The following is a 12,384-nucleotide window of genomic DNA, read 5'->3' as shown; positions in this document are numbered from 1 at the left end:
GTCTGGTAATCTTCACTGCACTCCCTCCATGGCAAGAACATCCTTCCTCAGATAAGGCGACCAAAACTGCACACAATACTCAAGGTGTGGTCTCACGAAGGCCCTGTACAACTGCAGCAAGACATCCTTGTTCCTGTACTCGAACCCTCTCGCTACGAAGGCCAACATACCATTTGCCTTCTTAACCGCCTGCTGCACCTGCATGCTTACCTTCAGCGACTGGTGCACAAGGACACCCAGGTCTCGTTGCACTTCCCCTTCTTCCAATCTACTGCCGTTCAGATAATAATCTGCCTTCCTGTTTTTGCCATCAAAGTGGATAACCTCGCATTTATCCACATTATACTGCATCTGCCATATCACCCAACCTGTCCAAATCATACTGGAGTTTCTCGGTATCCTCCTCACAGCACACACGCCCACCCAGCTTTGTGTCGTCTGCAAACTTGGAGATATTACATCTAGTTCCCTCGTCTAGATCATTTATATATATTGTGAATAGCTGGGGTCCTAGGACCGATCCCTGCGGTACCCCACTAGTCACTGCCTGCCACTCGGAAAAAGAGCTGTTTCTTCCAACTCTTTGCTTCCTGTCTGCCAACCAGTTCTTTATCCAAGTCAGTACCTTGCCCCACTCTGCAAACACTGACACCTATGGAAGAGACTGTCATCCACTTTATCGGATGACACAGAGCAGTCAGCATCAGAGATGGCAAGACTCTAGGCCAGGCACAGCAGGGCGTGTTGGCAGCTTTCCTTCCTTGTCTCTTTGTGCTGAACTCTTTCAGTCACACACTCACAGTCATGCACCGAACGTGACAACCTGGTAGTGCATTGTACTCGCCTTCGCAACTACACCCTAACCCTTGTCCTCCGCCTCTTTTTCTACCGTCAATCGGACAACTCGGTTGTTTCAGTCAGTCTGATGAGGATAACCCTGAAGACACTCACTCTTCTCCTGTTGAGCACCAGCACAGAAATTGGCATCCCATGTGACTTAGATGGTGAGATCGAGGGGACTGCCCGGGTTGGAGGGGGATTCACCAAACACGAACGCAAGGAAGGCCGATGAAAAAGCTACACGGAGAGCCAGCTCATGTTTCAGCTCTGCTGCAGGGTCCCACATCCCATGAATGAATTTTTTAAAAATAGATGATTTCTGTGCGCCAGCACTTGCTAATTGTATTGGACTGCCTGCTAGGGAGCTTCCAAATCATGGTGGATACTATGGTTGAGTCCATTACCAACTTTCTCACATATATCTGCAGTGATCGAGGTTGCACCCCTGTTCCTGTATTTGCTCCTTACAGGACTGCAACAACCACTACCTTCTCTGGGCAACTAGGAATATCAAGAAACACAGCCTTGCAAGCATCACCCACATCCCAAGGACAAATATATACAAAAATTCCTTGACTATATTTAAAGAAGGAAAGAAGAAGCACGTGCCCAGATGAACATGGAATACGACCAAGCAGTGTCCGCCTGTTTGCTAGAAGCTTTTTACGACCTGTGGGCACTGCAGCGAATTGAAAGAATTATCAACCCAAATTTGACAAATGTCATTTAAGAATTACTGGACACTGATTGTAGTTTGTACAGTTTGCTCATTTATTTTGGCAGTGCCCTCCTTAGTTCAGGGGGTGCTTTTAGTTCTAACGGCATTAGACTTCATCCAATCCCAGTCGACACAAAACTACAATGTTTCTGGCCAGCTTAGAGAGTTTGCGGTTGGCAGACTTGGTGTCAGCTTGATTGATCACCTTGCGTGAGAAATGTGCGGCAGCATCTGATCCTGCCATGGTTCTGTGGTAGCTGTGAAGCCATGGAACTTGGTAACCTAAATTGGAAGAAGACAGAGAGGCTCATTGGATGAAGTGAAGGTGTCACGTTTCAGGATTTTTCTGATTATTTTTCCACAATAAGGATTTGGGAAAAGAATTACTTTTAAATGTTTAGGTTGTTAAGCAAAGTGTATTCACACATGTTAAAAAATAAAACCCTGAAATGATTAAAAGCTAAAATGCTGATGAGCTAGCTTTGATGTTGTTTCTTTATAGACTGTAAATATACAGGCACAATCGCCAGAAAGTGGTATTTCTCCCCAGAATATATCGTAGCTGGAAGTAGATATGTGGTGACGCTAGTGTCTGCCTGAATGAGAGGTCCATCAATATTCCATGCTATTACCCTTCTCCCTTCCACTGACAGCATATCTAAATCATCTGGCTCGTTGCCAGCATCTTCTAGCACTTCTGCAACACAGTGGGCTGGATTTTCATTGAGGAGGCGTGTAGGAGGCGGGACTACAACTTTCGGGGTTGTAGTCCCGCCTCCATCGAGTTGTGGCCAACCCACGCGATTTTCACTTGATTGACCTTGTTGAGCCCGCCCAGTGGGCTCAGCAGGCCAATTAAGGGCCACCCGGCAACAGGTGACATCACAGATTGATATTTCATCTGTCAAGACCTTTTGACAGATGAAATATCAGCGTTTCACAGCTGTTTGAAGCTGTCAAACACTGACAATCTGTACTCTAAGTTAATTCCTTCCTCTCAGGATGATTTAGAGATCTCTCCGGAACAGAAAGCTGAATGCTGCAGATTTTGACAGATCGCGGCCATTCTGCTTTCTGTGCCGGTGAGATGAGGGACTCCCGAAACCTGAAGGAAGGAAGGCTGTAAAGGTAAGTACATGTAAGTAAAACTTCTTTAAACACTTTACACACCTCAAACACACTTACCTCTGCACTCATGCACCCATCACTCACCTGAACATCGGACATCTCGACCCCTCCAAGCCCTTCATCCCGACGGCCCGCCTCGCTAACTTGGCGTGGTTTGGAGCCATTGGGAATCCCACACTTCAGGAATAAAAATAGGGATTAGGCTAAAAACTGCCTGTTAACAGGCAGTTAATTGGCACTAATCCCCATCCCGCCTCGGGGAGGTGGGTCCCAGCGCGGGTCTGGTACCCGCCTCCTTTGAAACTGGCATGGGGGCGGGGTGGGTTCGTGCCCCCCGATTTCAAGATTTTAACCCCCCACACGCCTCCAATCCTGCCTCCACAGCTCAATGAAAATCCTGCCCAGTGTGTTGATAACAAAACAACAACAATGTCCCAAGGTGCTTTACAGGAGCGTTGTCAAACAAAATTTGACACCTAACCACATAAGGCGATATAGGGCAGATTTAGTCAAAGAGGTAGGTTTTAAGGAGCGTCTCAAAGGAGGAAAGAGCGGTAGAGAGGCAGAGAGGTTTACGGAGAGAATTCCAGAGCTTAGGGCCTCGTCAGCTGAAGGCACGGCCGCCAATGGTGGAGCGATTTAAAATCAGGGATGCGCAAGAGGCCAGAATTAGAGGAGCGCAGATAGCTCGGAGGATTGTAGGGCTGGAAGTTACATAGATAAGGAGCAGCGAGGCCATGGAGGGATTTGAAAACAAGGATGAGAATTTTGAAATCGAGGTGTTGCTCAACCGGGAGCCAATGTAGGTCAGCGAGCACTGGGGTGATGGGCGAACGGGACTTGATGCGAGTTAGGATATGCCAGCAGAGTTTTGGATGACCTTAAGTTTATGGAGGGTGGAAGATGGGATTATGACCAGGAGTGTTTTGGAATAGTCAAGTCTAGAGGTAACAAAGGCATGGATGAGGGTTTCAGCAGCGGATGAGCTGAGACAGGGGCGGAGTCAGGTAATGTTACGGAGGTCTTAGTGATGGTGCGGATAAGTGGTTGGAAGCTCATCTCTGGGTCAAATACAACACCAAGGTTGTCAACAGTCTGGTTCAGCCTCAGACAATTGCCAGGGAGAGGGATGGAGTCGGTGGCTAGGAAGACATTTATTCTGCTGCACTTTGATACTGCTACAGCCTTGAGATATGCCTCACGCTACAGCGTGCATGGACCTTGGAAGTTACAACTGGGCAAATGGATTCCTCAGTAACAACAGCAGCTTGTTGAGTTGGAGGAGTTGGGTGTATATACAGGAAAGTTTAAACGGCACCTAAATATCCGGAATTCTCTATTAAACGGCAAAATTCTCACTCCGAAAACAACACCTCAATAACCGGCAAGGTTGCCGAGTCCGAGTCTCCCGCGGTGGCCGAGTTAGTCAGTGGGGGTAGTTCTCCAAACTGCCACTACTCGGCTTCTTGGCGCTGTCGGGAGTCGGAACACCTCAATAACAGGAGTCTGACTCTCCCGCGCTGCCGGTAGTCTCTTCTGATCCACCATTTTACAGGGGTACTGTGTGTCTCCCATGCTGCTGGTAGTCATTGCATTGCATTACCCTCAACTGGCAGTACTGTACTTAATCAAGCATCTTCCACCATCCATTTAACACAACATTCTGTAGGTGAGTACCCAATTACTGTATACTGCACATTTCTTGATTTTTTTATTTTTCTTTGTTAAAAATAGCCTCGGTAGATAACCCTCTCCGTCATCCGGAATTTTTGATCAACCGGCAACACGCCAGTCCCGTCGGTGCCGGATACCAAAGAGTTTCCTGTAATTGTCTCTGTCCCTTCTCTTGGGTCACCTTTTCTGTCTAACAATACGTTGCTGACAAATGTGTATTCTTCCCCGACAGCCGGAAAGGAATTTTAGCAACTAACGGTTAGGTTACATTCCAAGAGAAGTTTTTGGGCGGTGCATTAGAATTGTTAAGGAATTCTATTAAAAAAGAAAATGAAATGCTTTGCAAGCAGGCACAACTTTTCACTTTCCGGAGGGAGGCCCCCACAAAGAGGATCCCCAGCTCCTGTGCAAGTTAAGAAATCGTGGGGGTTTCCCACCTTACTATATCCCATGTCTGCAGAAAGAAAATGTACATTTAAGTTTAAGTAGGCTGAGCTCTTCTAGCGCTTTTAAAAGCTTTTCTGTCTCCACGTTAGCTGGGAACACCCCTGTTACTTAAATTGGCACGCCACCTCCCCACCCATCTCACAGGAAGAAGAAATGTTTTCCCCTCACTTATCAATGCTGAGCTACCCTGGCAAACCCCAGCAGCAGCTCACAACTCTCTTCCCACTGTTCATAACCTGCAGAATCCCATTCCTAGTACTCCCACACCCGGCAGTGCGCGTTGTCAGTGCTCCCATACAGTGCCATCACATAGAAACATAGAAGATAGGAGCAGGATTAGGCCATTCGGCCCCTCGAGCCTGCTCTGCCATTCAATGCGATCATGGCTGATCATCCAAATTCAGTACCCTGTCCCTGCCTTCTCCCCATATCCCTTGATCCCTTTAGCCTTAAGAAATATATCCAACTCCTTCTTGAATATATTTAATGAATTGGCCTCGACTGCCTTCTGTGGTAGAGAATTCCACAGGTTCACCACTCTCTGGGTGAAGAAATTCCTCCTCATTTCTGTCCTAAAAGGCCTACCCCTTATCCTTAGACTGTAACCCCTGGTTCTGGACTCCCCGACCATCGGGAACATCCTTCCTGCATCTAGTCTGTCCAGTCCTGTTAGAATTTTATAAGTTTCAATGAGATCCCCTCTCATTCTTCTAAACTCCAGCGAGTACAAGCCCAATTGACCCAATCTCTCCTCATACGTCATTCGTGCCATCCCAGGTATCAGCCTGGTGAATCTTCGCTGCACTCCTTCCATGACAAGAACATCCTTCCTCAGATAAGGCGACCAAAACTGCACACAATACTCAAGGTGTGGTCTCACCATCCACTGCTCCCACAACCTAGGTCTCTGAAATGCTGCCCCCTCCCCCCCCCCCCCGAGTTCTCCTGGACCCTCTCACCTGTTCACTGCTCCTATACCCCATGACACCTGCATGAAATGGTCCCACCACAGCACTATTTCACCTCAGGAGCTCTCCCAGAAGCCCATATGACAGCGCAGCAACACACTGCCAGCATGCCACTCCCAACTCCAGTGATTCCTCTCCCCAGTGCTCGCAGAGCCTAACACTCTCTCACTCACCACCCCCTCCCAGTACACCCATACCCCACACCCACCCTTCCAACAGTACTTAACCACACAAGCCTCCCCACTTCGCAGTATTACTACACAGAGTACATACAATCGACTTCCTACCTGCTTGTCTTCCTGAAGCACCTTCTCTACCATCTTCCTTTGTATCTTGGGCTCTAATAAAAATATTAAGAGATAAAGTTAACAACATACTTAAAGAAACATATAATAACCAAGACGACTGATTTACACTTTCCACACAAATGTGAACATTCTCATGAAAGTACAACTAACCGACAATACTGTGTAATAAAAATGCAATTTGACTTATTCAGTGGTACGATAGTGTAGTGGTTATGGTGCTGGATGAGAATCCCAGAGCTAGTGAGCTCAAATCCCACCATGGCAAGTTGTGAAATTGAATTCAATAAAAATGGTAATTTGTGACCAGTTAAAATGAGCATGAAAGCTGCTGGATTTGTTATTAAAACCCCACTGGTTTACCAATGTCTTTCAGCCACCAAGGTTCCCCTCTCCGCCGGTCCCACGCAGCCCGGGACCAGCTTTTCCAAAGTTAAAATATCTGTGAATGGGCCGCGCACCCAAAAACAATTAGGGGGAACATTGCCTGCCGCCATTATCTGGTCTAGCCTATTTGCGACTCACTGGCCTTGCCAATGGCTTCCATATCCCAAGAACAGAAAAAAATCATTGGCCTTTTATGTCAAAAGTCAATCCTCAGACTCCCAATGAGTGCCTGATGTGCCTTCAATAACCACAAAACTAGAAGTTATTAACTTAAACAAGTTGGCTTTTAATCACTAAGATCAGAGCTAACATCTCAACACACTGACTGGCTCACAGGAATGAGTCAGAGAAGTCAGGGAAGAGGAAGTGAAACTATACACCGTGTGGGGGAGGGTAATATACATGAGTGCAAAACGAATACAGGCAAGACAAGCAGATACAGGCAAGACAAGCAGATTTCATTACAGCGCCTATATAAAAAAAATTCCAAAGAGCTTCACAGAGATGTAAGGAAAAAATGGACGTCGAGCCAAATGGGGGTGACTAAAAGCTTGGTCAAAGAGGTGAGTCTTAATCAAGGTCCTAAAGAAAGAGGGCGATGGAGAGGCAAAGGGGTTCAGTTGGAAGCAACCATATTAGATTTCTACCACAAAACCACTTTCACATGTTATCTAAGCCACTGTGTATTTCCAGCATTTTGTTTTTATTTCAGATTTTGAGCAATCACAGTTTTACATAGAATTACATAGAATATACGGCACAGAAACAGGCCATTCGACCCAACCAGTCCATGCCGGTGTTTATGCTCCACTCGAGCCTCCTCCCGTCCTTCCTCACCTAACTCTACCAGCATAACCCTCTATTCCCTTCTCTCTCTTATGCTTATCTAACCACCCCTTAAATGCATCTATACTATTTGCCTCAACTACTCCCTGTTCCACATTCTCACCGCTGTCTGGGTAAAGAATTTTCTTCTGAATTCCTTGGTGACTATCTTACACTGATGGCCTCTAGTTTTGCTCTTCTCCTCAAGTGGAAACACTTTCATAATTTTAGGTCACCCCTCAGCCTTCTCTTTTCAGCCCGTTCATCCTTTCCTGATGGGTATAACTTCGCAGTTCTGATATCATCCTTATACATCTTTTTTTTGCACCCTTTCCAGTGCCTCTATATCCTTTTTATAATATGGTGACTGTACACAGTACTCCAAGTGTGATCTAACAAAGGTTCTCCTATTACTGTTATTTCTGTGAATCATTTGAAAGTCGCACACAACTACCAGTTTAATCTGTACACAATGCAATTTGTGCAAGGTGCTCCTTCATAAACAAAGCTACTTAAACAAGATGGGTCCATTTGGAAAGACCCTTGGGCCCATGTGACCCCACACTTCCAGAATACCAACCACAGCATTTCCCCATTACAGCAACTAGCTGGTTCTTAAATGAGTTTGAAGTTTTCTTCATCCATCCCAGCTGTTGATTGCTCCCTGCTTAAAGAAATACTTGGATGTTTGTGCTAAATTTACTCTTCAAAAGTCTGAATCTGTGCTGCCTTTTTCTGCTCTCTTGCTATATCTCTATCCCATTAAGAGACTTGGACAACTCTAAGGTTCTTGTTACATTTTGGGGTTTTTACTCCGGATATTTTCCTTGGGTTCAGCATCTGAGACACTCTGGTAGCCAAGCCCTCGCTCCATATGTCCCGGAGTGTGCTTCTACCTGCTCAATGTCTAGGTAATTTGTATTGAGCCCAGGGGTTGTACAGAAAACCCTCGGCTATGTATTATGGCCACTGGTTATAACGCGTGCCTCGTATGATCTTCCGTGGCTCAGTTGGTAGCACTCTCGCCTCTGAGTCAGAAGGTTGTGGGTTCAAGTCCCACTCCAGAGACTTGAGCACAAAAACCTAGGCTGACATTCCAGTGCAGTACTGAGGGAGTGCTGCACTGTCAGAGGTGCCATCTTTCAGATGAGACGTTAAACCGAGGCCCCGTCTGCTCTCTCAGGTGGACGTAAAAGATCCCACGGCACTATTTCGAAGAAAAGCAGGGGCGTTATCCCCGGTATCCTGGCCAATATTTATCCCTCAAACAATATCACTACAAAACAGATGATGTGGTCATTATCACATTGCTGTCTGTGGGAGCTTGCTGTGCACAAATTGGCTGCCGCGTTTCCTACATTACAACAGTGACTCCACTTCAAAAGTACTTCATTGGCTGTAAAGTGCTTTGGGGCTCCTGTGGTCGTGAAAGGTGCTATAGAAATGCAAGTCTTTCCTTGATTTCAGAAGGTAGGTAGAATAAACACTTCATTAGAATGTGGCCTTAGGCTAAAAACTGCCAATCAGATTAGTTAAAGAGTGAATGGATAAATGAACAGAAGCCGTTAATTAAACAGAACAAATAAATGAACAGAAGCCGTTAATTAAACAGTGAACGGATAAATGAACAGAAGCAATGACAGACTGTAGATTTTCAGTTAGGCTTAACTATCGCTCCTCAGAAGACAGATAATAACAAGCCATCACATCTACTACACTAAACTGCAGTGTAAAGTGGACTGCCGAAGGTCCCTGAATAGTGTCCTTTTTATGATATTGACCATCCACGGAGTCTCTTTAACTTATCTATCTCCCTCTGATGACTCCAGATGAACTACTCAATTTGATCAAGATAGGCTGAGAAATATATTTTGCTACTACACGGAGGACCAAAAGGAGCATCCTATTCTCTCCAGTTATTTTTTTTTTTTTAATTTTCTTTCCCTTTTCTCCTCAGTAGTCCTTCCCATTCTAAGCCGAAACATAGAAACATAGAAGGTAGGCGCAGGAGTAGGCCATTCGACCCCTCGAGCCTGCTCCGCCATTCAATGAGATTATGGCTGATCATCCAAATTCAGTACCCTGTCCCTGCTTTCTCCCCATATCCCTTGATCCCTTTAGCCTCAAGAAATATATCCAACTCCTTCTTGAATATATTTAATGAATTGGGCTCAACACCTTTGCCACCTGCTCCCAGGGCTCTGCCTTTTGGGCATCCTTGTAATAGCTACATACATATAATGCTTGGGGAATCCCACTTAGATGGCTAATTGATTCAAGGGAAGACTTTAAAACGATGACTTATAGCTAAGAAGAATAAAGAGAGCACATTATATGGGGTTTATGGGGATGTATAACAGAGCTTTCCGAAAGAATGGGAACCCCATGATAACTCTGTGTATTACAGATGACCATAGTTCCCTCTTTAACTTGAAACATTAGAACGTGTACCTTATTTACATGCTTTTTCATACACAAATTTTAGGTAAATCTAGGTGTTACACAGTTTCTGGGCCTTCAGTTGAACGACTAAATGATCTTCAAATCCAATCGCGAAACAAATATTTGCAAAACACCGACTTTGGATTTGATGACTGACTACGCCTGCTCCTACGCCTTATGTTCTCATATTCTAAACAGGGATGAGGTAATTGTGGATTCGTTCATATTGAGCTCAAATAGGACAACTGTAGCCCAACACAAGTTTTCTGATCATCGTAGAATTAAATACCGTCAAATCAGAAATAACGTTTGCAATTATACTGCACTGTCATGTTTCAGGACATTTTGCCCATTTTTCTACAGAAAGGTTTTTAAACACGAGGTACAACGTCAATGTTCTTGCTCAGGCCAACATCCCCAGCATCGAAGCTCTGACCACGCTCAATCAGCTCCGAAGGACGGGTCACATTGTCCGCATGCCCGATACGAGACTCCCAAAATAAGCGCTCTACTCGGAGCTCCGGCATGGCAAGAGAGCCCCAGGTGGGCAGAGGAAACACTTCAAGAACACCCTCAAAGCCTCCTTGAAAAAGTGTAACATCCCTACCGACACCTGGGAATCCCTGACCCAAGACCGCACAAAGTGGAGGAGAAGCATCCGGGAAGGTGCCGAACACCTCGAGTCTCTTCGCCGGGAGCAAGCGGAAGCCAAGCGCAGGCAGCGCAAGGAGCGCACGTCAACCCAAGCACCCCACCCACCCGCCCCTTCAACCGCCGTCTGCCCCACCTGTGACAGAGACTGTAGGTCCCACATTGGACTAATCAGTCACATGCGAGCTCATTTTTAATGTGGAAGCAAGTCATCCTCGGTTCCATGGGACCGCCTAAGAAGAAGAAGAGAACTTTTAAGTGTTGTGTTTCAAAGCATAATGTATTCACACACGTTAATGAAAAGACACTGAGATAATATGTTGTTAAACCTAACTGATGCGCTATTAATTACTCAAAAGACTGAGGTTAAGCGAGTAACTAACAGGCTTTTATTAACAAGAGAATGAAGGTGTGCCTCGAGTGGTCGACCAGTCCAGAATACAGAGGGACTGTGGAGCAGTCACCTTTATACCTGGACTCGTGGGAGGAGTCAGCCGAGGCATGTACAGACAGGTACACAGTGGAATACAAACACCCACACAGGCAGGTATAACAGTGGTTTACCACATTCACCCCTTGTTTAAAAATGAGTTCGGCGGGGTGAAGTGTATTAAAAGTTTGTGTATTGGAGTCTCTCTGGAGGTCTTCTCTGCCGCTGTGATCGACGTGGCGACGGCAGGGGTAGTGAAGCTTCTGGCGTCGAGTCCCGCGTAGGCTGGGGCACTGGTGTGTAGTCCTCGTGGGTGTCGAGCGGGTCGCGGGGCCCAGGCGTGCCGTCTGCAGGGGTTGGATATTGGATCGTTGGGGGGGGGGTGGTAGTGGGTAGTGGGTTACTGGGGCCCCCGAGGGTGCGAGGTCTCGTATGGAGACTGTGTCCTCCCGCCCGTCCGGGTTGGCGTGGAGGAGGTCGACCCTCTCGACCAGGGGGTCCATTTTATGGGTCCTCGCGTGTCTTCTCAGTAGGACCGGCCCTGGGGACGTCAGCCATGGCGGTAGCGATGTCCCCGATGTGGACTTCCTTGGGAAGACAAACATTTTCTCATGAGGGGTGGCGTTAGTGGCAGGGCAGAGCAGTGACCGAATAGAGTGGAGCGCATCGGGGAGCACATCCTGCCAGCGGGAGGTCGGAAGGCCCCTAGACTTTAAGGCTAGCAGGGCGGCCTTCCAAACTGTCGCATTCTCTCTTTCCACCTGTCCGTTCCCCCGGGGGTTGTAACTGGTGGTCCTGCTTGTGGCAATACCCCTAGCGAGCAGGTACTGGCGGAGTTCGTCGCTCATAAACAATGAGCCCCGGTCGCTATGGATATAGCTGGGGAAACCGAACAGGGTGAAGAGGTTGTTCAGACATTTAATGACCGTGGCACTGGTCATGTCCGGGCAGGGGATGGCGAACGGGAAACGGGAGTACTTATCAATAATGTTGAGGAAGTACACATTGCGGTCGGAGGAGGGGAGAGGCCCTTTAAAATCAACGCTCAGGCGCTCGAAGGGGCGAGTGGCTTTTATCAGGTGAGCCCTGTCTGGTCTATAAAAGTGTGGTTTGCACTCAGCGCAGACTTGGCAGTTCCTGGTCATGGTCCTGACCTCCTCAATGGAGTAAGGCAGGTTGCGGGCCTTGATGAAGTGGAAGAACCTGGTGACCCCCGGGTGGCAGAGGTCATTGTGGAGGGCCCGCAGTCTATCGATCTGCGCGCTGGCGCAGGTGCCACGCGATAGAGCATCCGGGGGTTCATTGAGCTTCCCGGGCCGGTACAAGATCTCGTAATTGTAGGTGGAAAGTTCGATTCTCCACCTCAAGATCTTGTCGTTTTTGATTTTGCCCCTCTGCTTGTTGTTAAACATAAAAGCAACTGAACGCTGGTCAGTGAGCAGGGTAAATCGTTTTCCGGCCAGGTAGTGCCTCCAATGACGCACAGCCTCCACAATAGCCTGGGCCTCCTTCTCAACAGCGGAGTGTCTGGTCTCCGGGCCCTGGAGGGTTCGTGAAAAGAAGGCCACG

General features: G+C 47.2%; 1 long non-coding RNA gene across 1 annotated transcript in view; it reads right to left on the bottom strand.

The window, feature by feature from the left end:
• Positions 1-1,587: 1,587 nt before the first annotated feature.
• Positions 1,588-12,384, bottom strand: part of LOC147116930 (uncharacterized) — a 56,642-nt gene continuing 45,845 nt past the window's right edge. Inside the window, exons 2-3 of the long non-coding RNA XR_015078330.1 lie at positions 6,063-6,115; positions 1,588-1,840 (exon numbers count right to left, since the gene is read on the bottom strand). This is a non-coding gene — a long non-coding RNA (uncharacterized LOC147116930). The remainder of the gene's footprint in view (positions 1,841-6,062; positions 6,116-12,384) is intronic.

Source organism: Somniosus microcephalus, chromosome 5, assembly GCF_052327205.1.
Source record: "Somniosus microcephalus isolate GS21.2 chromosome 5, FLI_Smic_1.0, whole genome shotgun sequence".
Taxonomy (NCBI): Eukaryota; Metazoa; Chordata; class Chondrichthyes; order Squaliformes; family Somniosidae; genus Somniosus; species Somniosus microcephalus.
The sequence above is the reverse complement of the archived record's forward strand: the minus strand, read 5'-3'. Positions and strand labels throughout refer to the sequence as shown.